Source organism: Eleginops maclovinus, chromosome 1 (genome assembly GCF_036324505.1).
Source record: "Eleginops maclovinus isolate JMC-PN-2008 ecotype Puerto Natales chromosome 1, JC_Emac_rtc_rv5, whole genome shotgun sequence".
Lineage (NCBI taxonomy): Eukaryota > Metazoa > Chordata > Actinopteri > Perciformes > Eleginopidae > Eleginops > Eleginops maclovinus.
The window spans coordinates 15,338,449-15,353,066 of record NC_086349.1 but is presented as its reverse complement, the minus strand read 5'-3'; the positions used below and the strand labels follow the sequence as shown (position 1 = coordinate 15,353,066).

General features: G+C 40.1%; 1 long non-coding RNA gene across 1 annotated transcript in view; it reads right to left on the bottom strand.

The window, feature by feature from the left end:
• The window catches only part of LOC134859904 (uncharacterized), a 36,367-nt gene that overhangs the window by 17,575 nt on the left and 4,174 nt on the right, over positions 1–14,618 (bottom strand). The gene's annotated exons all lie outside the window — the stretch shown is intronic.

The following is a 14,618-nucleotide window of genomic DNA, read 5'->3' as shown; positions in this document are numbered from 1 at the left end:
GGGACTTATCTGGTCATGTGGGTGGAGTTCAAACTGCACAACAGAAAAAAGGAGCCATTTTTTCTCGTCCCCTTCTAACCAAATGGAAAAAATATCCCTGTGCACAACATGGCTCCACCTTTCCTGCCTTCTTTAACAATTTTCCATATCAATTATTCATAAATGTTTCCTGTCTTTTTGCGACATCTATGAAGGAGTTCTACCTTACATTCCATTAGTGCAATGACAGGCACTACTAAATTACACTTTACATGTTTTCAGTTACATACGCTGATGTCCCCTTTTTCACTTTCACAGCCTTGTGAGTCTACGTCTCCACTTGCACATAGTATTTCAGAGCAACATGGAAGCCATTAGCCATTGTCCCTATTCACTTCTGCCTAGATATTGTATGGGCTCCATGCATGGAATGTACTTTGTAGTTTTATGGCAAAATATTTTGATAAAATGTAAGAAAGTGAACAAGTTTCAACCAAAATGTAAAAGTACATTTAATAAGTCATTTTCTTCCAAGGAAATATTGTATATTTCCCCTCTGTGGGACAAATAAAGGTATTCTCATTCTGAAATAGTAAAGGATTGTGGATCCCATGATCATGTATCATTTAAAGCTCGAAAATGTTTCTGTTTTTCAGTTCGGATTTAAGTGATGCGATTACATCTAGGAAATATTTTATCTCTCTGCAGCTGATGTTTGTGTGAATCAGAGATGCTTGTCTTAATCCTTTTTCCACATGTTAAGCTTTGCGTAGGTACTGACATCTGGGCATTTATAGTGCTGGCAAGTACTGACTGCTGGCCGAGGCTCAGCATACTTCAAGCCATACCTTAGAGGGCTAAGCAGGGGTTTGTTCAAACAGACGGATATTCCAGCTCTAATTTGAGCTAAACACAAGCCAAAAGTTTCCCAGTTTGAACCAAACTGGTTGAGACAACAACCATGTAGTTATTGTGCAGAGGCAATTAGTCTTAGTATGGTCTTTGAAGAAATTGCTTTAACTGTCAAAATGTAAAACATATCCCTGTAATCAGCAAAAAGACTGTGGATTCAGACATATACACATTAGAGATGTTTCAATCTTTCGTCAGAACGGGACAAGTAATCCTGTATTATTCAGTGCAATTTGAAAAGGACAAACCTCCGATGAATATTTACTTTCCAAGCTCATACTAAGACTAAGTCATATTATTGTTTGGTTAAATGATTGATCAGAATTGTTGCATTGGCTTGCATTTTATTGTAAGGTGTAACTTAAATATCACAAATATTTGTCGGAGGGTACAACAAAGTACACATTTTTTTTTGTAATTTGCTTATATATATCGCGTCAAGCTTCTGTATTCAACAACATTGAGGAAATAAATCTGTGTTGAATAAACTTTGACGCAGACCAAACCTTAATTTTAACAAAGACATATGTTAGCACCAGCTTTTTGTCAGGTATAAAAACCCTCTTAATTTCACGACAGTCATACATAGCTCCTCTACTGTTTTCCTTATTGTGGTGTCAATCACTGTGTCATCCGCATAAGTGTGTAATATAACCATAAATATGTTTATGGCGAGACATAACATTTGACTGTATACATGTCTTGGCCAACACACAAAGAAATGGGTATGACAGTTGACTACCACATGCAACTAATTATGAATTCTTTTTGTATGTGTTTTAACAAGAAAGTGAGGGAGGAGAGGATAGATGAAGGGGGACACGACAGTTAATCTTTCACTGTTATTTTACTTGCCAGTAGAGGCAATGTCTAAGGTGCATTCTTACAGCAAAAAAGAAAAATCTAAAGTAAAGAATGAGCAGAACGATGTTGCGCTGAACTTAGTTACTGATAATATATAACTCGGCATGCAAAGAATATGTTGTAGCAACCACCAAACGTTCTTTAATTTGCATATACTGTTTTATAATTACCCTGACAGCTTTCTAAATCTCACTCTGCCTCAATGAGAACACTTTGTTCCTGTTTTTAAAATCACTGGCAACTGGCAGGGAGAGAGGACTGTGGTTGTGAAATGCAGCCAAACATTTCAGGGAATGCACCAGTGAGGAATTAAGGCTTAAGACACTATTTTTATTTTGCACGTTTACTTCAATGGTATTCAGATTCCTATGTGCATGTACAATTAACCAGTCAATCATTAATGATATTACAAACTCAATTTTGAGACTTCTTTGCTGGCTGATTGAGTTGTCCTTGGTCCAAAGAAACAAAAAGACCTAAGGGTGAGCAATAAATCAATGCAGACCTTGTTTCCCCTGGGCTATTCAGCCACTTGGGGTGTAAAACACTCAAAGGCAATGAACACTTGAAAGTCTGGAGCTATGGCCAGTTTCTGCCCAGCAATTATCCTGTCGGCGTGCCTCCTAAACACTGCATACCAGATATGTTTGGGCCTCTTCAGCAACAGTTCCAGTTATGGAGACACAGATGCTAATGACACCATATTTTCAGAGCTGCAGAGACAGAAGGCCTCTGGCCATCACTTCTAAAACACATGCCACACAGCCTGCACCACCCACACCACACAGACCTGTTATTGATGACCATTGACGGCTCTCCTCTTCACTTGACTCAGGGTGGCCGCCATAGGCAACAAAGCAGTAAATACAACTTGTCTAGGTAATGCAACTTACTCATAACTGCTTATCATTTACTTACAAGCATCTTGTTAGTGAGAATAGATATCCTATAAAGAAGTGTTTCTATTTTGACACATTAGCTCTTGTTTTATTAGTGTTGTGCTGTCTAAGACTTTGTGTTTCCTTTTTGGGATGCTGCCCAGTAAAGAGCAGACTGACAAGCACCTGTCACATGGATTGATGTGTCCAGCTGGTGAGCGGGAGGTGGGCTAAGAGACACAGGAGCAGCACACATTAAATGTGATGGCCGAGACGAGAGGGGTGTGGTTCAGGCCCAAGCAGAAGGTTTGAAGGTGATAGAAATATGAGGTAAGATGGAGGGGTGGAAGAGAGGGAGGGCTGATTCAATGAGGGAGAAGGTGACAGGAAGTGACTCTACCTTGGATACCTTCAAGGTGACTCAGTACGACAGAACATTCCCAAGGGTTTACTACTGCAAAGAGAGACAGTCAGGGAGGGAGTATTTCAAGGTGCAAAAGCTCTTTGCAGATGTCCAAATACGCAGTAAATCACTCTAAGGACCTGAGGGTGCTCAAATGCTTTTTGACTGAATCTGTCTCCCAGCCCAGCGGCTCCAGGATGACTAAAACATTAAAAGGAGTCTTCAGGGTAGGGGTATCAGCAGCAGCCAACCCATCCCCCACTAGCGCCTGCACAATCCCAAGGCTGTGCAAACATAAGGCCAAACCAAAATGGCCTCCATTCAGATGTCCAAATGCACGTTTTGTTTGAAACCAAGGGATTGCTCAACAGAAGATAGGCTTGTACACAAACTAGCTATTTAGCCGCGTGTCCCCATTCTCATGAGTCATAAAGTTGCCCCTGGCATTTGAGTAGAGAAGTCTGTGTGTCGAGTTACAGGTGTTCTTTTTAACACGGTTCCTCGAAAAAAAAAAACGGTTTATGACTTTTCTTCTATGGAGGGCTGAGGAAACAGAAGTGACATTGGGCTTGAAAAACAAGTTTAAGCCTGGGATATAATCCACTTTATAGCACAATAACATATAGACCTGCACAGCGTGCTATGCAACCACACTTTTGTAATGAAAATACTTTTCTGCAAACACCCGCTGAGCAAAAGCAGCACATTTTTAATTACATGGACAGTCAAAGTGCTGAGAAGCAGGAAACAAATTACTTGTGAATGAAAACAAACAGCAATACTTTATTTTACTATGTCCTATATTATAAACACATAAAGAAGCATTACAACAAATATAAGTAATAATAAAGAAATGGAGGATGCTTTCAAAACTTCATCATTAGCGGCCTGGAATCAGGTTTCACTTTCTTTGGTTTTGAATAAAGGAAAAAAAACAAAAACCACTGAGTGAATGTTCAGTCAGAAGTTTACTACAGCAGCATTATCCTTTGCAATAACATTAATGTATCTATGTCTTATAGCTCATAAATGGGCTGTGTAGAGAAATAAATGAAATTCTTTTAACAGTTTTATGGGCACAAAATTACAACTCCAGATTTTGAATTCATTGAACTGTAACTGGCAAGCTTACTTTGGAGAGTGAATAAATGTTCTTTTTATGTACGCCGTTTAAACTTTTTAAATGCTTTAACATTAATATGTAATAGTCTTAACATTTCCTTTTTGCCCAGACATAGTCCGATAGATAAGAACTTTTCGCTCCATCCATCATTTTGCCTCCTCTGACCTCCAAATAGAAAATGACTGACATGATTTAATGCAAATGAAGAGAACATTAATGGGGGATATAAACCAGTGAGTGCTTATAATTACAGCAGAGCTTCACAGAACTATATCCACGACTCAAAATAATAATTCAAATAATAGCAATAATCTCAACAATGATTCATACAACATTACACAGAGATGCTTAATTAGCAACTTGCTTTAAATGTCTTCTGGTAGAATGACTGAAAGAGCAATATTGCCACAAAGGGAGAAAAGGAGATCTGCAGAGGCAGGACTCTCTCACTCTCTGCTGAGTTCTGATGTGTGCTCGACTGCCCCCTGGCAGATGCAGCTGTCATTGCACTAACATTTCAACAGAAAGAAAAACCACTCCCTACAACAGAAAACCAGAGAAAAAATGCTGCTGCCTTACAAATGTGTCTTATTCACATTCTCATTTATGCCATCTGCATTGTTCAGGGTTAGCGTCCAGAGACACCGGCAATTTACTGATGATCCAAGAAAGATGCAGGGAAGCAAAACAACACTTTCAACAAATAAAAAACATTGAGCTTCCAAATACAAACATTAGACACCTAATGGTATTCAGAGCTTTGTAAAAAATGTAAGCTCAAGTGAAGGCCAGATTTTGGCAGTTTTATGCATCAAAACATTAAGGTGTTCAAATGCTGAGCATTTCTATTCCCTTTACATTCTGACTTTTCTGGCAATGCTTCTTCTATTGCTCACCAGTTTTTGGCTGGTGAACAGTTACATGGGTTACATATGCGTAGAGAACAGTTTAAATATGAGCAAAGCACCACTGTGTATCAACTTTAGGGAGAAAAAGCATTTCCTCGACTTTAGCAGAAACACAAACAGATACCAATAAGTAACTTTTCATGGGTAAAAAAACAACAACATACCAATCAACAAACATGTAAAGCAAAATATGAAAATGGTAAGGGACACAGCAGTATAACTGTAAATCTCAAATGCATGTGAACACAGCACTGCTCATGGATATAGTGTCTAGTTTTTAAACATTAATAGCACAGAGGGTAGAACGCCTAACCGCAATTGGACAGTATATTTTTGTAACAGTCCATTTTACATAAACCCTGCATGTTCACTGGTGCACTAGCTTTAATGCAGTAAGGTTAGATGTGTTGTTAAACTACCCTCTGTCACAAACACATGCTGTGTGACTGAACTGCAGAGTAGCCCACCAAACCTGACTCAGGACAGGATGCTGCATTACAGTACCTCAGTTTAACTATGGGTGGCAGCACAGCCCCTATACAAGACTTAGCTAACTTTGATCAATGCCAGAGAGCATCTAATGTCTCAACATTAACTACCTGGACCACAGAGCAACTTCTGTGAACAAAGCTGATGTTGTGGCAGTCCCAAATGAACATTATAACTTAATTTACTCATCAGGACTAGAACGACTAGCTCAGGGTACTTAATCAATAGTCCACCATTGCCACCATTTTCAGATGAGAAATACAGCGATGCCACTTTTCACTTCTTGAGGGCTGCTTTGTGCTCAGTAACAACTACCCCTGATAAATGGAAGCAGGGCAAGATATATTGGAAGGGCCACTGCAGATGAACATGCATCACTGCAACCATTTCGCAGTAGTCAGAATGACATCAGTCAACCCAGGCCACTGGAGCCGAAGCAGAGCCTACAAGGCTATTCAAATTAATTAACAAATGACCTTAGATTAAAGGGGGAGTCACAGATCAGACAATGAGGGCATTTGTCAATTCAATAGGCAAGGCTACACTCACATGATGCATTTATATCACTCCTCTATGCTACAAGCTAACTCTCCTTTGCACTGAATAAGATACTGACAAACACTGCATTATACACAAGTACATTTAAAAAAAACATTTATGTGGTATAGCACAATTTACTTTTGCCTCGTGGCCATTTTAATGAATCTTCCTTGTATACAAAATGCCTTGGGATATAAAAATATCACCGGTTGGTTTTCTATTTGGGAAGGAAAATGTCACAATAAAGAAGCAACCAGGAATCATGTCACAGTGCTGTCTGATAAAGTGTGAAATAAGCGCCAGCCCAAATGGTATTTTCTTTTATTTCAAGTACAGACTATATCTGAACCATCTCAAAGAGACGAGTCAATCTCAAGGTTTGCTAATACAGTCCCATGGACAGGGAATAAATCCCTGGTAGGCAACAAAAATGGGATCAATAAAGAAAGCATTTAAACAAAACCACAGTGGAAATGAAGTTGAGATGGATGGAGAGTGGGTTAGTGAGGGTGACCAGCATATGGCCAGGGACTGAAAAAGGAATTTAAAAAAAAGGGCAGAAAGTCAGGAAGGGGCATCAGGTGGGGGAGAAATTGGAGTGCAAATAAGGAGAGAAAGATGCATGGCCATGAAGGATAAAAAGGAACAGTGAAAAACAGAGCGGGTGTATGAGGGAGAGAGAAAAACGGTAGTGTAGGAGTGATTTATGCTAGTTGTATAATTTTCTACAACACCCCCACCCCCCCTTTTCCCCAATGGCTCTCCTCGCCTTCTCAATATCCAACCCTCCCACCAGGGTGTGCTCCTCCTCACTGTCACACCAAGGAACAGTCCCTGGCCACACCAGCCAGTGATTAAGATTCTGCCGTGATGCGACTGCAGCACTTCGCAAATGGAAGACTGGACATAATTTCCCTAAAATGCTGTTTTTTATCACCTATTTCCCCTTCATCAGCTTGCCGCACACGATTGATAGCTGATGGCACCTCTGACAACTTAACGTTTTTATGGCTAGATTTATGGGCTATCTGCTCCTCTCCTTTTACAGCTCAAACTCTGTAAAAATGCTTATTTCTCAGATAAGGAGAGGGAGGGTGTGTGTCTATGAGTATGGAATGGTATCACACCCAACTAAATGCATGTATGAGAGAGAAGGGCCCCCCTCACTGCATTGCAGTCCAGATCTTTGCTAGGCTGCCAGAGCTTTATAGTGACTGAGGCTGAAATTACCTCTGCATAGCACCATGGATTAAAAAATACTTTTCACTCCTTGGAGATCATTCCACCAAACTGCCATCATCTCCTTTGCATCAAACATTTGCCATCATCCTCTTTTCGGGAAACAATAAACAGATAGTCTTCTCCAGGCATGTGTATTAGATGTATATACTCTCTCCTACAGATATAGGCATCAATTTAAGTTGGTTTTTGTTATGGAGGGAAAAAAAGACACGCTGGTTTAATGGATTGACAATAAAATGATTTGAATTTCAGCTGAAAAACATGTTAATGCTTTACCTTTACCGAAAATAAATGTCCTGTGTACGCATTCTGGTTGATTGTGTGAAAAAATTGTAAAGCTATAGCAAGAGAGCCCATTATCACACTCAGGATAAGACAAGTTCAGCTAATTGCAGTGACACTAAGATAGTTGAGCTTTACTGGTGCTGAACACCTGGGTGAAAACTACCTTGTGGGGTATTTGTTTCCATGTCTGTCTGCACATGTTGGTACAAGTACAAGGTTTTCAGTGTATTAAGGGGCTTCTGGACTAGCTGGGCTGCAAATAAGGCCACTGCAGGTTCCTTTCCCTCCCCGGTCAGATTTACAGCCAGTACGGACTCCCAGTTAGCTTCTCCTCTCCTACACTGATGATTCTGGCAGATCCCAGACAGACGCCCCAGGGGACTGGTGTGTGACAGGGAATGGGGGAAGGGAGCAGAGCGAAAGGAGGGAGAATGAGAGATATGTGAAGATTAGGTAGGAGAGAGAAGGGTAGAGAGAGAGAGAGAAAATGAACCAGTCTGATGAGATCAGTGATTCATAGACACACCCTGGAACGGGGTAATACCACACATGTTTTAACTGGGCTGGCCCATAATTCATTAGGGTTACCAAGGCTACAAGAAGCACCTAAGAAGAGAGGCCCCAGAAATCATCTCTGCATGTTGTTAGATGCAGCACATATAGGGGATGGGGGCTGGGATTAATATTCAGGGCTACAGTATGTTCATCTCTCAGTGGAAAGACCAATCTGTTGAGTAGGGAAAACCAGCCCATTTGATGTCTGCATATTTCCACTTCATGTTGCTCTGAATCTACCCAGAGTCTTTAAGTCCTGGTACCGTGTCTGCATCTGAGGGTGTCAGTGGAAATTTTATGACGTAAAATACCGTATGTAACTGGAAAAAGTACAGCTATAATGTGCTTAAATACAGCCATCATCCCGGTGCAATAAACCCAGTATGGTGCTTACCTCTTCCAAAATGTAAAAAGTATTAAATGTTGCAAGTCCCATTGTGCCCCATGCTTTACACAGGAGATAAATATAGTAATCACAGCTCACCATATAAAAATAAGGCTGGTCCTGATTACCAAGTAAAAAGGGAATTACATACCATCATCCTTGTTTATAAAGGTCTTCTAATAAAGTGGACTTAGTAAATCACATCTCTTTTTAAATGTAAAGCTACCACACCAGGTCCCCAGACTTTACACATTGCACAAATAGATACTGAATTAGTAAAGAACAGCTCTCTGAAATTATTCTCTTAATGCGTAAAGAAAGTCAACAATGGATTTAACATCTTAAACATCTCATCCTACTGTGGAATTCAGGTCTGAGTTTTGGATCAGGTCTTTCTTTTCTTCGTCTGGATTAAGGCTGTGCATTTCCAAAGATCTGACGATGCACATCATATTACAGGGTTACGGGGTTAGGATTCATTGATAATTATTGTGACACTGTCACAAGCGAAGGCAATATATTGCAATTTCTCTTTTTTGCTTTAGGAAAACTACAATAGTATAAAAAAAACAACATTAAAAAAGGGGGGAATCTGCATTTGCCTGTATCACAGTCCCTGTAGTATATCAATATTTTCTTACACCCTTAGTCGGAATTACACCAAAGTACATTATAGTAAAGTGGCTGATTCATGAGTTAAACTGTGAGGTACTTCACCTTAATTCAGAATGGGTGTGATATGAGTGCATAGGAGAGTGAACAAAACACTGTACTTAAATACCCATTAGAAGCATTTTCCCAAAAGCCCAAAACAGCCTCCCTCTCAGAGCTTAATTATTCACATTACTCCCTGTGATTGCTGTATCTTCCTCTGTGTTGAGTTTTAGGAAGCAATGATATGGTAAGTTAGCAAGCAGAAGTCAACACATAAATGCCCCACAGTTTAGATAAATGTATCATTATCATGCTTTGGTTCAATCACCAACAAATTCATTCCTCATGTTCATTTACCTAAAACAGGATAACGACCACTACACTAGAAGATGATGATAGTGAAAAAAGGCCATTACAACATTACTCGTCACCTGGGAGGTCCCGTTTGACTATACTGCTCTGAGGCTTATCATCACCTGTTTTCTACCACAGCACTGCTAACATAATACTGTGAAATTCTGAACATATGTGAAGTACTGAAACAAATTGAGAAATACCAGGTAACAACATGACCTCAGTGCAGTCATAAAGAACTTTTCATCATCTAAATACAATTTAATAGAAGCCTATTAATCAAATAATGTAAAGCATGGTCTCTTCTAAGAGGCCACAAACTGGGTTATCCATTGAAAAATGGTCCCTTTCTGATTAAGCAATCACATTGCAAGCGTACGCTGCCCAGTTTTCATAAATCACTTCAAACATACATGGCATTTGATTAGAACCCATTAGCAATGAGCAACAGTGTGTGTATGATGTGCATGTGCGGAGGCATGCGCATGCTTCTCCTCTCACATTTTCCATGGACTGCTCTTTAGGATGTTCCTCATTAGTGTGAATATTAATGCGACCAGAAAGGGGGAAGAGGGAAAGAAAAATTTAAAAGGAATTTGGAAGAGCTTTTTAAAAAGGGGCCATTTCATCAGAATCGTTATTTTTTTGCGGTTCTCTGAAGGCTCGTAACTGGCGGTCTATGAAGAGAGACATGCCGCAGTGGGGCTTAATTTAAAACCAGAAAGGTCACTGCGCTAAGAAAGGTCCTCAGCTCAGCCAAAAATATAAAATGTGGAGGAGAAAGAGAAAGCAGTGGGGGAGGAGGAGTGGGCCAAGAAAGAAAGCAAAATGAAAGAACATCAGAGGATGCCAATTGGGAAGGGGGGACCCAGGCGGGAGGTAATACGTTCAAGTAATTTGGAAAGACAGTGTTATGGAAGAGTGTACCAAAATGGAAAAATACTGATGAAAGAGTAAAACAGAGAGGAACTGAGTTGCATTGAACTGGAACGAGCCTAGCATCAAAACAGATGCAAGAGGTTTTTTGTTTACTTTAATGGTGTTTTTACAAGTAATTTGTTATAATGGCCAACAATTTCAGGGGAAAACACTGCATCCATACACAGTGAAGGATTGCCAATCTGTCCGACAATCTGTGTTGGCATAAACACAACCCTCCCTGAGCCTTTGCAGAATTAGGCTGCCTTTGCTTGGTACTGAACCAGAGTACTAATGGTCAGATGGGAAATTAGCTTTGCCATATGCAACTCAGCACAAAATAGGTAGCCTACAACTTTGAAAACAAACAACAATTCCCCAGATTTGGCTGAGAAATGTGTGTCATGTGTTGGACTTGGCCTTGTTAACAATAGTAAAACGTTCAACAATGTAGTTGCCCTCCCCCAACTCTACCTTACATTCCACAAACGAACATCCCCGTCTTAAATCACTTGTTTATCTATCAGCTCATTTTAATTGTCCGCTGGGTTTTTGACTGCACCACATTACATAAAAGCACACAGGAGCCTCATGGCAGCAGCACGACAGCCTCTGATGTAAAGCCTCACGCTTTGCACAGATAAGACGGGTTCAATTTTAATGTTGCTAGCACACCGAGACGCACCAGGCTCACTTGTAAAACAGAATGCCCCCTCCGCTTGTAAACGCAGCAGCCCAGGAGGAGGGGAAAGATGGGGGTTGGGCCGGCTGAGATGGGACTGAATTAAAAAGGAGGAGAGGAATTCCACTTGTCCAACTCCTGCAATCCATCCAGTGGATCAATTTCTTCACTCAAATTCCCAATCCATTCCCCATCTCTTTTAAAAACTAATACCCAATTCCAATCACAGCTGCAGTAAAGCATATCTTGTAAAAGGTCATGGTGTGACCTCTGAGTTCTCTAAATTGGATGCTGGTTGGCCCACTTTCCTTTGAAATACTGCACAGCCTGAAAAAAAAAAACAGCCCTGTCCACAATCACACCACCAGTGGGACCTGCATCCTGCCCATCAGTAGGTTCATGTTCGTTTTGATGTGAAGTGTCACAGCACAGGCAGTTTAACAACATATTGGTTGTCTGTGTTGAGGGGAAACAGGAAACTTAAACCTAAACTATAGCGTGGGGACCTAGGGATGATTTTGGGATAGGTATATTTGTGTGTGCTTGCCATAGGCAGTAGTCATATAGTGGAGCATCTCTCCTGCAGCCAGCCAAGGGAACTGATCAGATGGACGATCAAACACTAATCATTCCCTCACGGCCCATACCGAGTAAAGCTGTCATTAATTTTGCGGAATTACATCAAATCTGAGACATTCTTTATGTGGCCCACGGCCTGTAGACAGTTATACGACAGGGACTGCTGCGCTAAGCAGATGGGGCAGCTTGGCCGTGCATACTAAATACCACCGTCCCCCATTTCTCCATCTCCGCCCTCCCAACACTCTGCTCTCCTTCCAGGCACTCTGCTCCCACTCCCTCTTCCTTTGTTTTCCACCCTTCTAATGCCTTTCCTTGACTGGATGGTCAAACAGCCTTCACTGCTTACATCACTCACCACGATGATAGGTAATATTTAACTCAAAAGTGATCCGATTGCATTAAACAATATATCCATCATGGGAAAAGAAATGCTTATCTAAAAGCTCTGTTTACACACTAGACACATTACACTTTAATTTAGTATGATGAGAAAATAAATTGTTTACCGACATAAATCTTTTATGTTTGTCTCTTGGAGGTTGACAACTTTAACAGTTTACTTGCCTACACACAACAGAAGGTCATAATCCCATTCGAGGTTTCCTTGGCAACTGATTACTGCTGAAGGCAAGTTACAATTTATGACTAGTGACACATACCTGCCATTCCCTTTGAATGAGACATGTGGTAAGCTATATTCAGACAGACCACCTCAGGTAATAAAACTGCAGTAGCACTCAGGGCTATACCATTTCCATATATTGAGAGGAATTCCATGCCAGGCTGCTAGAAATCAGCAGCCGACAGGGATTACATTTGTGCGGGGTATTACTGCAACAGATAAACAAATAGCATGCATAGGCTTTTGCCAGAACAGTTGTAGTGTGTTTTCCCAAGTACTGCTTAAAAGTGTGGATATTAGTCCAGCTTACAGTCTCCGAACTAAAAGTATACATGTGGTGTGTGTGTGTGTGTGTGTGTGTGTGTGTGTGTGTGTTAGTTGGGGTGGGGGGTTATGACAGACAGAGGGGCCATAACAGAAGGCAGCTAGGTCAAGATCAAGCAGTTTCATGGACAATCCACTTCGAGTCTAGTCTCTATTAGGGTGAAGCCTCACATTCCTTCTGCACAGCCATCTTCTAACAACTTCAAAGTCAAGGCTAACTGAAGTCTGCCTGCCAAACTGTTTTCTAAAATTACAGTGGCAAAAATAACACCAAACCATTAGCAACACAGTCAAGAAGAAGACCAAGTAGTGATTCATTATATTGGTGTTTAAATAGAGATGCACACTGGTTCACTGAAACAAACGAAAAAGCAAGACACTTATTTTGAATCTTTTGTCACAAAATCTAAATGGAGTATTTTTTACATTTCTAATTCGCTCAGATTCTAGCCCCCAAACACACATGCAAACAATTGTCACTGGTCTGAATAAGCTAGTCATTGCAGTACAACCTACTTTATTATCCTATTGCATAGAGAGCCACTAATTCCAGCACCGCTTTGCTCACACAGGCTCAGCACATTAATTCACTTAAATACAATTTATAGCGTCTCAACATCGACTGTCCGTCGGCATAAAATTACATGAAGCGTCCTTATAGTGTCTTCAACAGACCAAATTAGCCAAACTGGACCTACTAATTGAGAAGAGTAAAGCACTGTGTGACTGGATAGACTCATCAATGAGCAGAGATAAATAAGAAGGCTACGGGAAGAACATCAATAACTACAGTAATGTAGGATGACCATTATTTAAACTGTGGTTACTGAGGCATCATAAGCTTAAATCTTAAATACTATTTTAAATTTCCACCCTTACATTTTGGTTCCTGGAGCCAACTGCCTCTTATTGAGTTCATTGCAACAGAGATGTGTTTTAACTCTTTATCAACATCTTTGATTTGAATATAATTTGCATATGATTAAAAAGTCATTATTTAAATATGTATGTCAATAGAAACTCAAAAAAAGAGAGTTCCAAATCAATTAAACAAATAACTGTAGCATCATACACTGACATGTCCTCATTCTGGGCTAACCACTTTTACTTTTGCTGTACTGTTGCAGTGTTTGCAAAACCTTAGATGACTCCAGAAGCCTGTGGGACAGTGTGAGGAGGCTGAAGATCATGCACTGTGTGTTATAAAAGCTAAGAAATATATGCTGCAGCCTGAATTCAAAGCATAGGATTTTCCAGATGGTATACTGCCATCTGCTGTCCGGGGGCCACAACAGCAACTGCTGTTTATTTGTACCCCCAAATGTTACAAGGCACAAGTCTCTTCAAACTCGTTGCGAAATTGTGACACGCTTCTTTGAAAAAAAGGACTGAACTTGACCAAAACTTGAAATCTCCATCAAAGCCAGAACATAGTGTTGTAAAAGATGATAATTTAGGGTTACACAGGTAACCAGTTGATTTACTCAAGTACTGTACTCTAGCACAATTTTGAAGCATTCGTACTTTACAGTATTTCCATTTTATGTTACTTTGTACTTCTACTCCACTACTATCCAGAGGTTAAAATTGTACTTCTACTCCACTACTATCCAGAGGTTAAAATTGTACTTCTACTCCACTACTATCCAGAGGTTAAAATTGTACTTCTACTCCACTACTATCCAGAGGTAAATATTGTACTTCTACTCCACTACTATCCAGAGGTAAATATTGTACTTCTACTCCACTACTATCCAGAGGTAAATATTGTACTTCTACTCCACTACATTTATGTTATAAGTTTAGTTACTTTGCAGATTAGTGATAAACAATATGATCAACCCTTGAATAAGACTTTAGTTACATCTGGATTAAAACTTTCCACCCAGCAATAAATAAAGTAATTAAAATTAGTTCCA